This window comes from Pseudochaenichthys georgianus, chromosome 24 (assembly GCF_902827115.2).
Source record: "Pseudochaenichthys georgianus chromosome 24, fPseGeo1.2, whole genome shotgun sequence".
Lineage (NCBI taxonomy): Eukaryota > Metazoa > Chordata > Actinopteri > Perciformes > Channichthyidae > Pseudochaenichthys > Pseudochaenichthys georgianus.
In genome coordinates this window covers 33,073,785-33,087,589 of record NC_047526.1, presented here as the reverse complement: position 1 = coordinate 33,087,589, position 13,805 = coordinate 33,073,785, and the positions used below count along the sequence as shown (strand labels likewise).

The 13,805-nt window shown below is 40.7% G+C and overlaps 1 pseudogene; it reads right to left on the bottom strand.

Moving 5' to 3' along the window:
• LOC117439673 (nuclear receptor coactivator 1-like) overlaps positions 1-13,562 on the bottom strand; it is a 71,702-nt pseudogene extending 58,140 nt beyond the window's left edge.
• Positions 13,563-13,805: the final 243 nt, after the last annotated feature.

The following is a 13,805-nucleotide window of genomic DNA, read 5'->3' as shown; positions in this document are numbered from 1 at the left end:
AGACGCCCCCCTGGCGGAAACGCTGGGTGGGGGAAATAATCGATACAGCATAGTATCGCGATACCTTGTGTGGCGATATTGTATCGATACACGGACGGATGCCAAGTATCGATATTTGATTATATCAACTTTTTTTAAATGTATTTATTTTTTATATAAAGTGTAGCATATCCCTCCGAAAGACGGTCGTTGTAGGAGCCATTTCCTTAGATTATATTATCTTTTTAGAGTACATAACCTGAGATTCTGTGGTGTATATTATATATTATTTAATTTGAGTGCGTTACTCTGCAGGTCGAGGTGCTGCAGCCTACTGGTGTGGCTGACTGAAGCAAACCGTTTTTACACCTTGCTGGTTGGGAGCGTCACAGCTTGGTTCTTTATTGTGCCTTTAACTAGAGATGTCCCGATCCGATCACGTGATCGGAGATCGGAGCCGATCACGTGATTTTCAAAAGATCGGGGATCGGGAGAAAAAAATCGGGGATCGGGATTTTTCTTTTTTATAATTGTTTTTTTTTTTCTTCATTTAATGTTACAAAACAAAAATGACCATGTTCACATCTTAAAGTCATCCTGCGGACTTAGTTTAAAATTACACAACATCATGTATGTGTTGCTTTCTTTGGGCTTGTTTTCAGACCTGGTTGCTTATTTCTCTCAAATCTGGCAACAGAGTGGGCGCAGTGTCTAATAGTAGCAGCAAGCTAACGAGAGGCTACGTTCAGCTGGTGACTCGGGAGTCGGGACGGAGAAAATGTCAGCAGTTTGGAAGTATTATGAAATTGAAAGCGAAGGCAGTGTAACAGCCAGATGCAATGTTTGCAAGGCGGAGGTTCCACGTGGTGGAAAGAACAGAGCTACGTTCAACACGACCAATCTAATACGCCGCCTGAGAAACAAACACCAACAACAACACGACGAGTACACAGCGGCCACTCAGGTAACGGCACTGAAACAACCGACACTTTCAGAGACTTTTAAAAGGAAAGAGAAACTGCCCCAGAACAGAGAAAAGGCCAACACAATAACAGCCAAGATAGCTGAACTCATCGCGTTGGATGACCAGCCGTTATCTGTTACCTTTTTTTTCTCTTAATGCATTGCATAAAGATCGGATCGGGAAAAATCGGTATCGGCAGACTGTCAAAATCAAATGATCGGAATCGGATCGGGAGCAAAAAAAGGTGATCAGGACATCCCTACCTTTAACATTGAAATATCATATGACAAATTGTTTGTTTAAAAACGTCTATTTATTTTTGCCTTTTTTGGAATAAACTATCTTACTTTTCAATCGCTTCTGGACATTTATATTTTTTTCTCTCAAACTACAAGTGTCCACTCGTCGGTCAGCCCCACGAGTGAATCACAAACAAAGGACCAAAACAAATGGATATCGTGGTTAGGGTTGCCAGAAACTGACCATGATCAAAATCGATTATTCGGCAGCCCTGGCGAATAATAGATTATTCGACCGACCCCCCCCCCCCCGCGGGAGAGGGAAAAAAAAGGAATTCTGTTGTTTTCTTTACTGTAACATGTTTAACAGTACAAACAACAAACAAGCATGTCATCACAACGACGTGGCCTTGAAGTGAAGTCGGTAATGGCCGGCTGTGCTGCGTCTTTCTCTGTAACCTCTGTAACGCATTGTTGAGGTTGAGCTGTGATAGACCAACGTCTTTTCGCAGAGTTTGCATTTAACTTCCTTTGGACTTGTAAGTTCGAAGTAGTTCAACGAGGAACTCTTTTTACCTGCCGCTTTGTTCATCTTTAGTTGCACGTGTGAGGGAGAGGGGGGGTGGGGTCGGTGTGTAGCGTGCTGCAGCAGCAGTCTGCTCTGCACGCATGCTTCCTCCAAGTTTACAGTAAAACAAACTGGTGGTGTGACCAATGACCATTTACAATTATTAATACTATTACTATTATTAGCATATATATATATATATATATATATATATATATATATATATATATATATATATATATATATATATATTGGTTGAAACTAAGCCAGAAAAAAAAAAAAACATAAATAATAATAAAAAAAATATATAAATAAAATCGATTTTTAAAAATAATATTCGATTATGGAGACTGTAGCGAATATTCGAATAATCGCTGACATCCCTAATCGTGGTCACTACAGTCGTATATAAAACGGGAAGTTACGTTAAGACAAACAATTGCAATGAAAGTAACAAAAACAATGCCATCTCTTTTTCAGGTTCAAATAACACAAATTCGGTTATTTACATAAACTATTCATTTAGCAAATACATTTTTTAACCAGGAGGGGAAGACGCCGGACATGGATATGCAATACTTAGCATATCGTAGAATCGCAATACTATGGTATCGTGGCTTAAGTATCGCGATAGTATCGTATCGTGGGGAGCCTGGTGATTCTCACCCCCAAGTAAATGATCACATTTAGATTTGGGCGACTGACTGATGCTTGTTTAATTCTTAACGCATCTGTAAGGGTTGTCCGAATGCAAAAGACACATCAAAACTTCAGACCCGCTCCTTCTCGGTTTCTCCATGTGCACGTGTGTGGACACTACCTGCGTGTGAGCCACAGCAGTTCAAAGTTAGGTATGTATCCCTTAATCTAATTGGGAAGTATAATTTCTGACAGATGCCAGACCTGCTCAGTATCGGCAGTGGTAATGAGAAAAGCATTGCAATGAATCACTGGTCAATTATGGTAGAGAACCATGGAGAGAACTGTTGACTCAAACGTATAAAATGTTGCTTTACCTCCATTGAAAAAACTCAATAAAAAGACAGGCTTAGAAACAGGCAACGGTTACATTTCAGATGCATTAAGAGCATTCAAACCCTTGCAGAACAGATTAACTAATCTCTCCTCGTGGTTCAGTATCTCGCAATATTGAATAGTTTTATGTATATTTGTTGACATGCTTTCGTGCTGATATCAAGCAGGTATAATGTTAAGTTGTATATTAGTTTAGGGTGCTAGCTTTGCATACTACCACGTAGGGCTGGGCGATTATGGCAAAAGTCATTATCACGATTATTTTGGTCAATAATTGATATCACGATTATTAAAAACGATTATCCATTTACTTTGAAAACATCCATTTATTGAAATAAAAAAGTGAACCGTATGTTTTTAAGAGTTGATTAACCTGAACTGTAAGTATAATTCAACTGAAAAAACAATAAAAAAATAAAATAATAATTCCTTTTTTTTTTTTAAATAAAAATAATAATCGTTTTATTTCGATTACGTTGTTTTCGTAATCGTTGCAAGCCAAAATCGTAATCGCGATTAAAATACGATTAATTGCACAGCCCTACTACCACGTTTAAAAAAGTCAATCTGGAGACACACAGAAGCATCTCTACTGTCCTGAAATTGACATCATGACCTTTACGCTGCTGAAATAAGCCAAGCATGCAAGGCTCTTCAAAGCAAGAGACACTCTGTAAAGCAGATGCAAAGTGAATCAAGCATTCAGCTCTTTTACACCATAACAACAGCAGAAAGGGGCACTTCCATTCAATTCAAATAGCCTCTACATTCACATGCTTTCTCACCACTGATGTGCGTGTGATGTGTGGGGTTTTCTTCTCAGGTTCAACTCAGGCTAGGTAGTTAAAAAATATGGTCTGGGGAAATCCTAGCCATTAAACACTTGGCAGGAACTGAGAACATAAGTATTTCCAGACAAAAACCAACATCTGCTGTCAGTTTTTCCTCATAGAGACTAGTTCGGGAGGACAACGCTTAACCCTCCCAGCAGGAAATGTAAACAAGCGGGATTCTTGTGTGAACACACTTGCATGTAAAATGGCCTACATCCAGCAATATCTGGAACACAAATAGCAGTTTATTGCACACTACACACTAGGGCTGTGCGATTATGGCATAAATCATAATTACTAGGGATGCACGATATTGGTTTTTTGAAACCGATACCGATAACTTCCTGCTTCTCAAGACCGATACCGATACCGATAACCGATAATAAAAATAAAAATTACGCCACTAATTATTTTAACGCGATTAACGCATGTGTATTTTTTTTCCTCGGCCGCCCCGTAGCTTCAGAGCGCATCGAGTTTAAAATACCATCTACAAGCTGATGCTGACAGCCCCGCTCCTGCCGCCCGCTTGCTGCAGACCACACTTCCACACTCACTGGCAGGCACCGACTGGCCATCGGGAGGACCGGGAGGGTGTGTGTACGTGTGGTCCGAGCGAGCAAGAGAGAGACCTTAGTGCATTGTTGTTGTTAGCATCTGGTGCTAGCTAGCTGCGCTAACGGATATAAGGAGCTGTTTAAATGAAAACAGAGGAGCGCTCTATCCACACAACTGCGCCGAGCACTTGACTTTATGCAGGAAGCAGACAGCGGGACATTGTAGGAGAAGTCAGCACACTCAGCAACATGATTGCAGCGTCCAGGCTGCTCCGGTTCGAGCATATGCCTTGAGTTGCACATAGCTCCAACGCGCGCGCGCAGACACACACACACACACACACACACACACACACACACACACACACACACACACACACACACACCACACACACACACACACACACACACACACACACACACACACACACACACACACACACACACACACACACACACACACACACACACACACACACACACACACACACACACACACACACACACACACACACACACACACACACACACACACACACACACACACACACACACACACACACACACACACACACACACACACACTGTATTGTATTATTGTCTTCGTACGCTTTTAACACACCATCGTAGCGATGGCGATGTTTCAGGTGACTGATCAGGTTCGAAGTATTAGGGAGCGCTGGATTTGTGAAGAACTCCCCTCTTCCTAAACCACTAACACCACAGTGCTGGCAAAACGGGAGGAGCCGAGTGAAAAACAAGCGCCCCTCATCCCAATCCACCCACACCGCAGGATTTCTTTCTTTTTTTGTACCCAAAAAAAATATTGTATATTATCGGGGCTATTAATACTGTTATCGGTTTATCGGGATGACGTCATAATTCCTAATATCGGACCGATAATTATCGTGCATCCCTAATAATTACGATTATTTTTGGTCAATAATTGATATCACGATTATTAAATACGGTTATTCCATTTATTGAACTTTAAAACAAATAACAATTTGAACAGTATATTTTTAACTGTTGATTACCCCGAACGTATAATTCAACTGAAAAACCAATACAACAATAAATAAAATAAATGATACATTTAAATAAATAATATCAAAATAATAAATACCAATAAACAAGATCAACAAATATTTTGGAGCGCACTTCCACAAGCTAATAAACATAGATAAATAAAAATAAATTAGATCAAATATGTTGCCGTGCACTGTCACAACCTAGCAAAGCAAAATAATTGTTTTTTTCGATTATGTTGTTTTCGTAATTGAGGCAGGCCAAAATCGTAATTGCGATTAAAATACGATTAATTGCACAGCCCTACTACACACTAAACGTGCGCACCTCCTTTCCTCTCGCTCTGTTCCTCTCTATCGACAGCCACAGTCTAGTCATCACAGATGCAATAAGTGTTCTGCTTTGCAATACATTAGGTTGCTTTCACTACTAAGAAAGGTAGAACGCTTAGACTCAGTATTCAAAAGCACTGGGGTTTCTCGTGATGATACACAGAAGACGTCGTGTCACGTAACTTGAATTTTGAATTGAGCCGTCCCTTATCCTATCTCTTTACGTCTCCCTGCCGACAGGGACACCCCTCCTGGCATGATCCTGGGAAGATGCGGCGGTGTTTTGTTTCGTCACAGGAACGCCCATATAATAATATATCCCACCAGACTCCTTTGCCCCTCCAACAGAGGGACGTCCTTGTCCTTTTTTCTTTTCGTCATTTCAAGCGATAAAAACTCTCGATCTTTCTCTCAATTTTTTTTTTGGGCGCCCTCGGCTCGAGTGCAGGGCGTTCCGAGGTGAATAAGGGCATCAAATGACGCCAAGACGCCCATCTGGCGGAAACGTGGTTGGTATGGATACAACACGTTTGCAAGTAAAAAGACGCCCACACTCTCCCTGTGTCTTCAACACTTTTAACAAAATGTCAAAACGTTTTCTACTGTCACCTAGTTATGGTTGTGTCAGTGTGTATCTCAATAAATCAATCAATCAATCAATGTTTATTTATATAGCCCAATATCACAAATGTTACATTTGTCTCAGTGGTCTTCACAGTGTGTACAGAATATCAGTATGACAATACGACACCCTCTGTCCTTAGACCCTCTGTCCTTAGACCCTCTGTCCTTTGACCCTCTGTCCTTAGACCCTCACATCGTACAAGGACAAACTTCCAGAGAAAACCCACAGTTTAAAGGGAAAATGGGAGAAACCTCAGGGAGAGCAACAGAGGAGGGATCCCTCTCCCAGGACGGACAGACGTGCAATAGATGCCGTGTGTAAATTGAAAAGATAATACATTTGGTAAAGTTTAACCAAACCTTGGAGCGCTTCTCTCCGCCATCCCCGCCGTGTGTTGCTGCTCGTAGCAGCCGCGTGTGTGTAAACTGCCACGCCCCCTACCAAGCAGGCGGGGGAGAGATCTCTCGCCTCGATTGGAAAGATCGAAAATACTGTATAATAATGTCTTTTTGCATTTTAGAAACGAGTTGGCGACACTAAGACTGCGCTATAATGTTTATGTAGCAATAATGCATTCGACATATATTTTTTAAATGTCTCCAGTACCGATAAAAATACCGATAATGTTGGAGCTTAACGGCGCGTAAAACACATGTAATGACGTCACCAACTAATCGACGACTGAATTAGTTGGCGACTAATTTGGTCATCGATTTTAATCGATTAAGTCGTGTCCTACTCAACACCCAGCCATTTTAAACCCAGGTACATAAACCCCTTTATGCTCCACTTGGCAGAAAGGTGTTCACACCACCAGAAGTTCATTACACGCTATTCACTTCACGACTAATAATAATAATAATTCCTTACATTTATTATAGCGCTTTATACATGCAATGGTCATGTACTGTGGACAATACCCACAGGAGCAAGTTCAGGTGAAGTGTCTTGCCCAAGGACACAACGGCCTGACGCAGTGGCGGCAGGAGCGGTTCCCCAGCACCCCCCTTGATCTGATGATCAGATGCACAGACCACTGCGCCACCCGTCCCTTAGGTGAGATACCCACAACTTCCTCTAATTCACTTGACAGCGTCCTCTGGGCACAGACACATCAGAAGGGCATAATGTAGCTGCAAACAACCCCTGCTTTACTGGAACATATTCATCATCTATCAAATCCTCCGTGTGGCCTGGCTTTCATCAGAGGAATCGGGCCGTTGGAGCTCTCCTCCCTCCCGACACCACCACAACCTTTTTCTTACTCTTTCTAGCTCGCCCTATCAATTTCCTCCTGTCCGTGGCCTTTCTATTCTTCAACCTTTCCTACATTACCTCCCAGCCCGCTGCAGAGGCGTGAAGGCCTTGGCTCTGATAGCAGAAAGGAGTCAGTCCGCTCTTTCTCTTCTTCCCCGCATTCTGCTTGCTTACAGCAGCTGAAGACGCTACACAAGTTTATGTGTGTACGTCATGTATGTGTGTTGCTGCCTCACATTGACTCAAGAGGGCCAGAGTCGAGGACACCGCAGCTAACAGGCTTCACAAATAGCAGAACACTTTCAGCTGTACCACTAATGCATATTATCAAAGATGATCGTAAACACTTCTACTACAGTTTACTTTATCTACACGCTCTGATTTATGATCACACTGGCCTGCCAAGTAGGGCTGCTCAATCAATCGTCTTTTAATCGCGATTACGTCTTGCAACGATTACGAAAACAACGTAATTGAAATAAAACTATTATTTTATTACTTATTTATTTTAATAATTTTTTTTTTTTTAGTGAAATTAAACTTAAAGTTCAGGGTAATCAACTGTTAAAAACATACTGTTCACATTTTGTTCGCTCCAATAAATGGATGTTTTCAAAGTCAATGAATAATCGCAATTACAAATAAAATAAAGTTAAAATAAAGTTGCATTAAAATATACATCCTTCATATCCCTTAAGTTAAGGAGCACAAGCTCCTGGGTTGATAAAATGTTGATTATTGACAAACAGCCTCCAATTTTTCATTTCAGAAATTTCAGAAATGTAGGCGCAATAAAACTAATGTTTTTGTATCCATGATCAATGTTAACGATTCAGTTTCCCAAACAAGACAACATAGTTGACTCCACTCGCTGCTTCTCAATGTCGACAGGGGTCTTAAATTGGATCTTAAAACGAAACTGTCAGCAGCTTCAGTTTGGCTTCGTGCTCGAGAATAGGATAAACAACTTTCTATAAGGCCATCCAAGTAGGGACAAGGCCATGGCGTTAAACAGCTCACTGAATAAATCATCCTAAAGAGCTCGATATTATTAACGTACAACTCAAGACATGGCCTCCTTTTACGGCTGCTAAATTAAATCGTATTTTAAATCGCGATTATGGCGTGCAACGATTCCGAAAACAACGTAATCGAAATAAAACGATTGTCAGTTGAATTATACTTAATTATGAATTGTTAACGTACAAAGACATGGGCTCGTTTAGTGTCGAAAAACGAGGACGGAAAATACAAAATGTTGTGAAGTTGACCAAGAACGAGATGCTGATTTTGAAACACTGATTCTAGTCGTAAACGCTGTAAGCTTCACTGATCCATCTGCCACCATTAATAATAATAATAATAATAATAACTTGTATAGCGCTTTTCTAGAAACTCAAAGACGCATTGACAAAAGTCGTCCATATTTTCTGCGTATTCTAGCCCTTACTAAAAGCATCAGGGGGACATGTTCACAGGTTGGTTGCAGGTGTCCTGGGGGAGGTTTACAAACACGCAGCATGGAAAGCTCCTCCAGCTCCAGCAGAAGAATGCAGTGACAGGCAGGCTGCAGCAGTGTGTGTGCTAAAATGGCTGCTCATTCTCCATAAAGACGCACAGCTCAGCTCGAAGAAGGAGGGCTCCCACTCCCGACAATTTCCCTCAACCGTTGCTCATCCTTAACGCTAGTCTAGAGCCAATATAGGAAATGCCATTGCGTATAACACAAAGACATATAGTCCTTACAATGCTTTCCAAACCATCAAGCAACAACTTCTTCTACGCTCACATCCTCATCAGTATGCACAGTCTTTCTTGCGAGAGATGAAGGTAGCTGCAGCGCTTTAGCACGTCCCCATGCCGTGACAAGATCTAGCTCAGGGATTCTTCACATTGCAGTTGAATTTGAAATGTATCATTTATATTTGTTGTCATGCATTGTTTGATATGTCTGAGGTGCTGCAAGACAAAACAAAGGGCACTGGGTCTTTTATTTGAAGATAGAAGAAGAAATAAACCAAAGACGACTTTGTTATTATGGTGTTTTTTTAGTTGTGTTGTTTCCAGTTGTACTTTGAGAGTTGGGAAACGTTGAACTGAGACCTACATTGAACTCTATATCCTGGCTCTTATCTGGACTGCATCTCAGCATAGAGACGCCCAGCTAGACTGATCTGACCTACAACACGACAAGGTCAACGAACGACCTGCTATCATCCAGCGTAATCTGGGAAAGAGTAATGGACAAGTTTGCATATGAACTGATAAACAGGATTCTTGTTATGATCACTTGAAGCGTTTTAAACGGGTATGCTAATTGGCCCTGGTGTGTGTCTGGAGATTATCCAAACTGACATCATTTCAAAAAGAAAATCCATGTGAAGAGTTGTCCGGTTAGATAAATAAAACTGACCCGACTTAACTCCACATAAGGTCAAATAGCTTTGAGTTGTTGCTGGAGTTGTTTTGCACTTACTTACAACACACGTCTAAATACAGTCGAGGAAAAAGCTTCAAAGAAACATTAACATTTTGAAATGAGTCATATTTTACTCCATCGTTGAAACAGCCGGATTATCAAAGATTGTATAAATGTTAAAGACAGATATCCTCTCACACATGTCCACCAATCACACAACTGTCTAAAGATATTTCTGTTACCCTTAAGGCCTTCAAAGGCAAACATTTGGAAGTAATACTAATGCATAAATGACCTTCATAACCAAATTATTACTTTAATATAATTTCCTTTTTCAGAGAAAGTCATCGTTGTTTAGTAATTCAAGGCTTTGTACTCAACAATCTGTAAGCATTCAGACTTAACGAGCATTATTTCATGTTCTCTCGTGCAATTAAATCTCAATTAATTGGTGCATAAACCATCTTTTACAGTTCAATTACTCAAAATGTTTAGTTTTCAATGTGAGCTACATCGACTTGAGTGCAAATCATTGTTTAGCACGCAGCTCCTAACAAGGTGGTATTGGTTGGATAATTTGTCATGCAAAATGGCGGAAAATGCTGTTCTTAGCTTCTCAAATGTGGACTTTTGCAGCTTATCTCTTTTGTTTATGATTGAACTGAATTTATTTTGGATTTGCAGTGTGCGAAAAAGTACACGTCCCACCGTCCGGGACGTGTTATTTACAATATCGGACAAGTAGATCTTTCAATTGACTTGTCCGGCGGACAAGTGACGTTTTTCGCCCCGATTTATTGACAAATTATTGATAAATTTAGTTGACAAAAGGCAGAACTCATTCGCAAATTGTACGTGTCCGCCATTGTTCGTTTAGAAATGTTAGTTTCGGTTCTGCTTGTCGATTCCTAAGGAAATGCATCTCGCCGCTTTCTGTACAGTTAGACGGGGGTGGGGCGGAGCGGAGCGGGAAGTGTAGCACAGTGGCAGGGTTGGGAAGCAAAACTCGGTTCCGAGTAGGAACAAATAACAATTGTCCGGTACCGGAATTAATAAGAGTTGTGAGGACAGGAGGCGAGGCCGAACCCCGAGCCCCGCGGACTGCAGCTCTCTCTCTGCTCCGTATCAGCTGATCGCTGCACGGTGCAGCTCAGCGTCTCTCTCTCTCTCTTTCTACACACAGCGGATGCGCTGCCCGTTAACAGCCTCATCTTTGTCAAACTTTCTTATGTTCTTTCTCTAACACGTAATGAAGGTTATTCAGCGTTTTAGCTCCTGAGTTGTTAATATTGACCACCATTTCCTTTATGAAGTGAAGCAGCCTCCCTGTCTGTGTCCTCGCGCTGTCCTCACATCAGCGGACCCCCAGATTCGGAGGAGCACAGGGATGTCAGTATTGTTTATGAAGCAGGGTATAGAAAGTACATTATTGAAATGAAAATTCTATTTATTTACTTTTACAAACAGTGAGCAGCTGCTCACTGTTTGTAAAAGTAAATAAATGCGTGCAAGCGTCTTTGAGTTGTAGAAAAGCGCTAGGCCTATAGGCTATACATATAATGTATTATTATTATTATTATTATTATTATTATTAGGTTATGTATGTCCTATGTGTTGGACATGTGTGGTTGGACTGTGTCTCACAGGCAGGTTGCAGTGTAACATCAGAGGACACTGGGCCAATTGTACATTCTCAAACTGCACCACTTAGAACTAACTAAACAAAGCAGAGATTATTTTTATATAATTGTATTAAATAACCGTAAGAAATTCAACAGTATGAAGTGATTTGTAAATAGGAATACAGATTTGACTTAATGTTTTCATAAATATATTTTTCCCCCAGTTTGTCATGGGACTTATTTACCCTCTCAAAGAACTGGAACCGAGAACCGAAAATAACCGGAATCGAAAAGCAGAACCGGAATCGTTAAAATCCAAACGATACCCAACCCTTTGTGTGATGCAGTAAAATCTTACCGCTCACTTACGTTAGCTGTGTCGTAAAAACCGTGGGAAAATGTCAAATACGATGACGAAGAAGAAGATTCCAGTGGCCCCAATTTTTGTCCATTCTGGACAAGTGAAAAATGTATTCGGACAAGTAAATTGCCAAACTCACTTGTCCATGGACAAGTACTCTCTAAAAACTTTTTCTCACACTGATTTGGATTGATAGAAAAATACATTTAAAGACATGACCGTGGATATTTTTGATACTAGGACGGACATTTATCACTTTCTTAACACATTGAATAGACCAAAAGATTATGTCTTTGACGTATAAAAAAATCTGTAGAATAATAAAGAATGAAAATAATTGGTAAATTGCAGCTCCAGTTGAAACCAATAACTGAATTCAACATTTTACATGAAGGGTTCAACATAAAAAAAAGCCTCAGGACTAAAAGACTTGCAATAGAAAAGTAGGTAAATTAATCCAAACCTAACAAGTTCTCCAACTGCATGTTGTGCATCTAAATCACTGCATGTTTTCCCCACTGTACACGAGGTGTGTATATGAGAAATAACAAGTGGCTTTTTGTTGTTGTTGCACCTTTTACAAAGAGGTCAATGTGTCCTTTAAGTTGTGTTGCGTCCAGGGCGCAAGTGGCGGGTAAATCATAATAAACTGCAGCGCCCCTAGCGGCCGTTCACACCACTGTCTTACATAAGCAACAGCCTGGTATGTTTTCTATGCAGGTGGCGAAGGAGCAAAATGTCCCAGCTCGCACTGCACAGTTAAGAGAAGATGGTGTCGGGGAAATGTAGCAGGAAACATAAACAAAGAGTCAGGCATGTTATGGAGGCATGTTATGGAGGCATGTAAGCTCCTCTGCAGCAGGCAGCTCAATTGAGGGGATTACATGCATTTAAAAGGCCGTGCTTCAATTCAACGGCTTTATTATCCTAATGCACAGAAGCTATAGAGTAGTTATGGCAATGCAAAGCTTAAGTGCCAGGCTCCTTCAACAATGCAACATAAATATGTATAAAAAAATATAACAATAAATAAAATATAATACAAAAAGCTAAATGTTGCCGAGAATTCAAATGCAGGAGACCGTAAACATGTCAAATGTAATTAGATAAACAAGAACAGAATGTCAAATTAAATACTGTGCAGTGGATTAAATATTGCTTGTTGTAGTAATAAATAAATGTGTGTGATGCAAACAGAGGAATGTTATGATGGCACTTGACAGGTCAGGAAATCAACAGTCTTATCATCAGTGAGGTTAGCTTACCTTTGTCTCCTCCTTGTAAATACAGATCCTTTTCTCCTGTTGTCACGCTGGATGATTAATTCCCATGCAGTTAGCTAACTTTAGCTAAACCAGGCTTCACTTACAGATGTTTTGACTTTTTATTTCTCCACTTGCATGCATTATTTTGCTGTGGAAATCATGTTGTGAATCCCAACTAGTTTTGGAAACCGGAAGTACACAGTTAGCAATGTAACGTTGTTGACAACCCTGCGTAGTTAAAAATCACACACGATTTGGAGTTAGCTAACGGTTAGCTTAGCCAGCTAACAGCTCGCTAAATCCAAAACCTTGGAAAATATCCTTTTTTCTCCTCCTCGTCCGACGTATATCCCATCGGTAAACCCGTAAGTAAGTCAGAGAATCACGTGTGAGTGGTATCTGCGTGTCAATGTCGGTGCACTCGCGTTTTTAAACCCAAGTTATCGCTTTGGTTTCTGATCTCCGCCATTTCCAAATCTCAACACAAACAAACAGCCCAGCTCGGGAGCGCGCAGAACGTCCATGCGCGTTCGCGAGAAAGGGCAGCGTGCAGAGGGAGCTGCTGTGTTGCAATGTAAGTGTAGCATAATAAAAACAGTATTCAGCAGGAGAGGTGGAAGAAGTATTCAGATCGTGTACTTAAAGAAACAGTAGGAAGTACCAGAGTGTAGAAATACTCTGGTATAAATAAAGGCTTGCGATCAAAATGTTTCTCAAGTA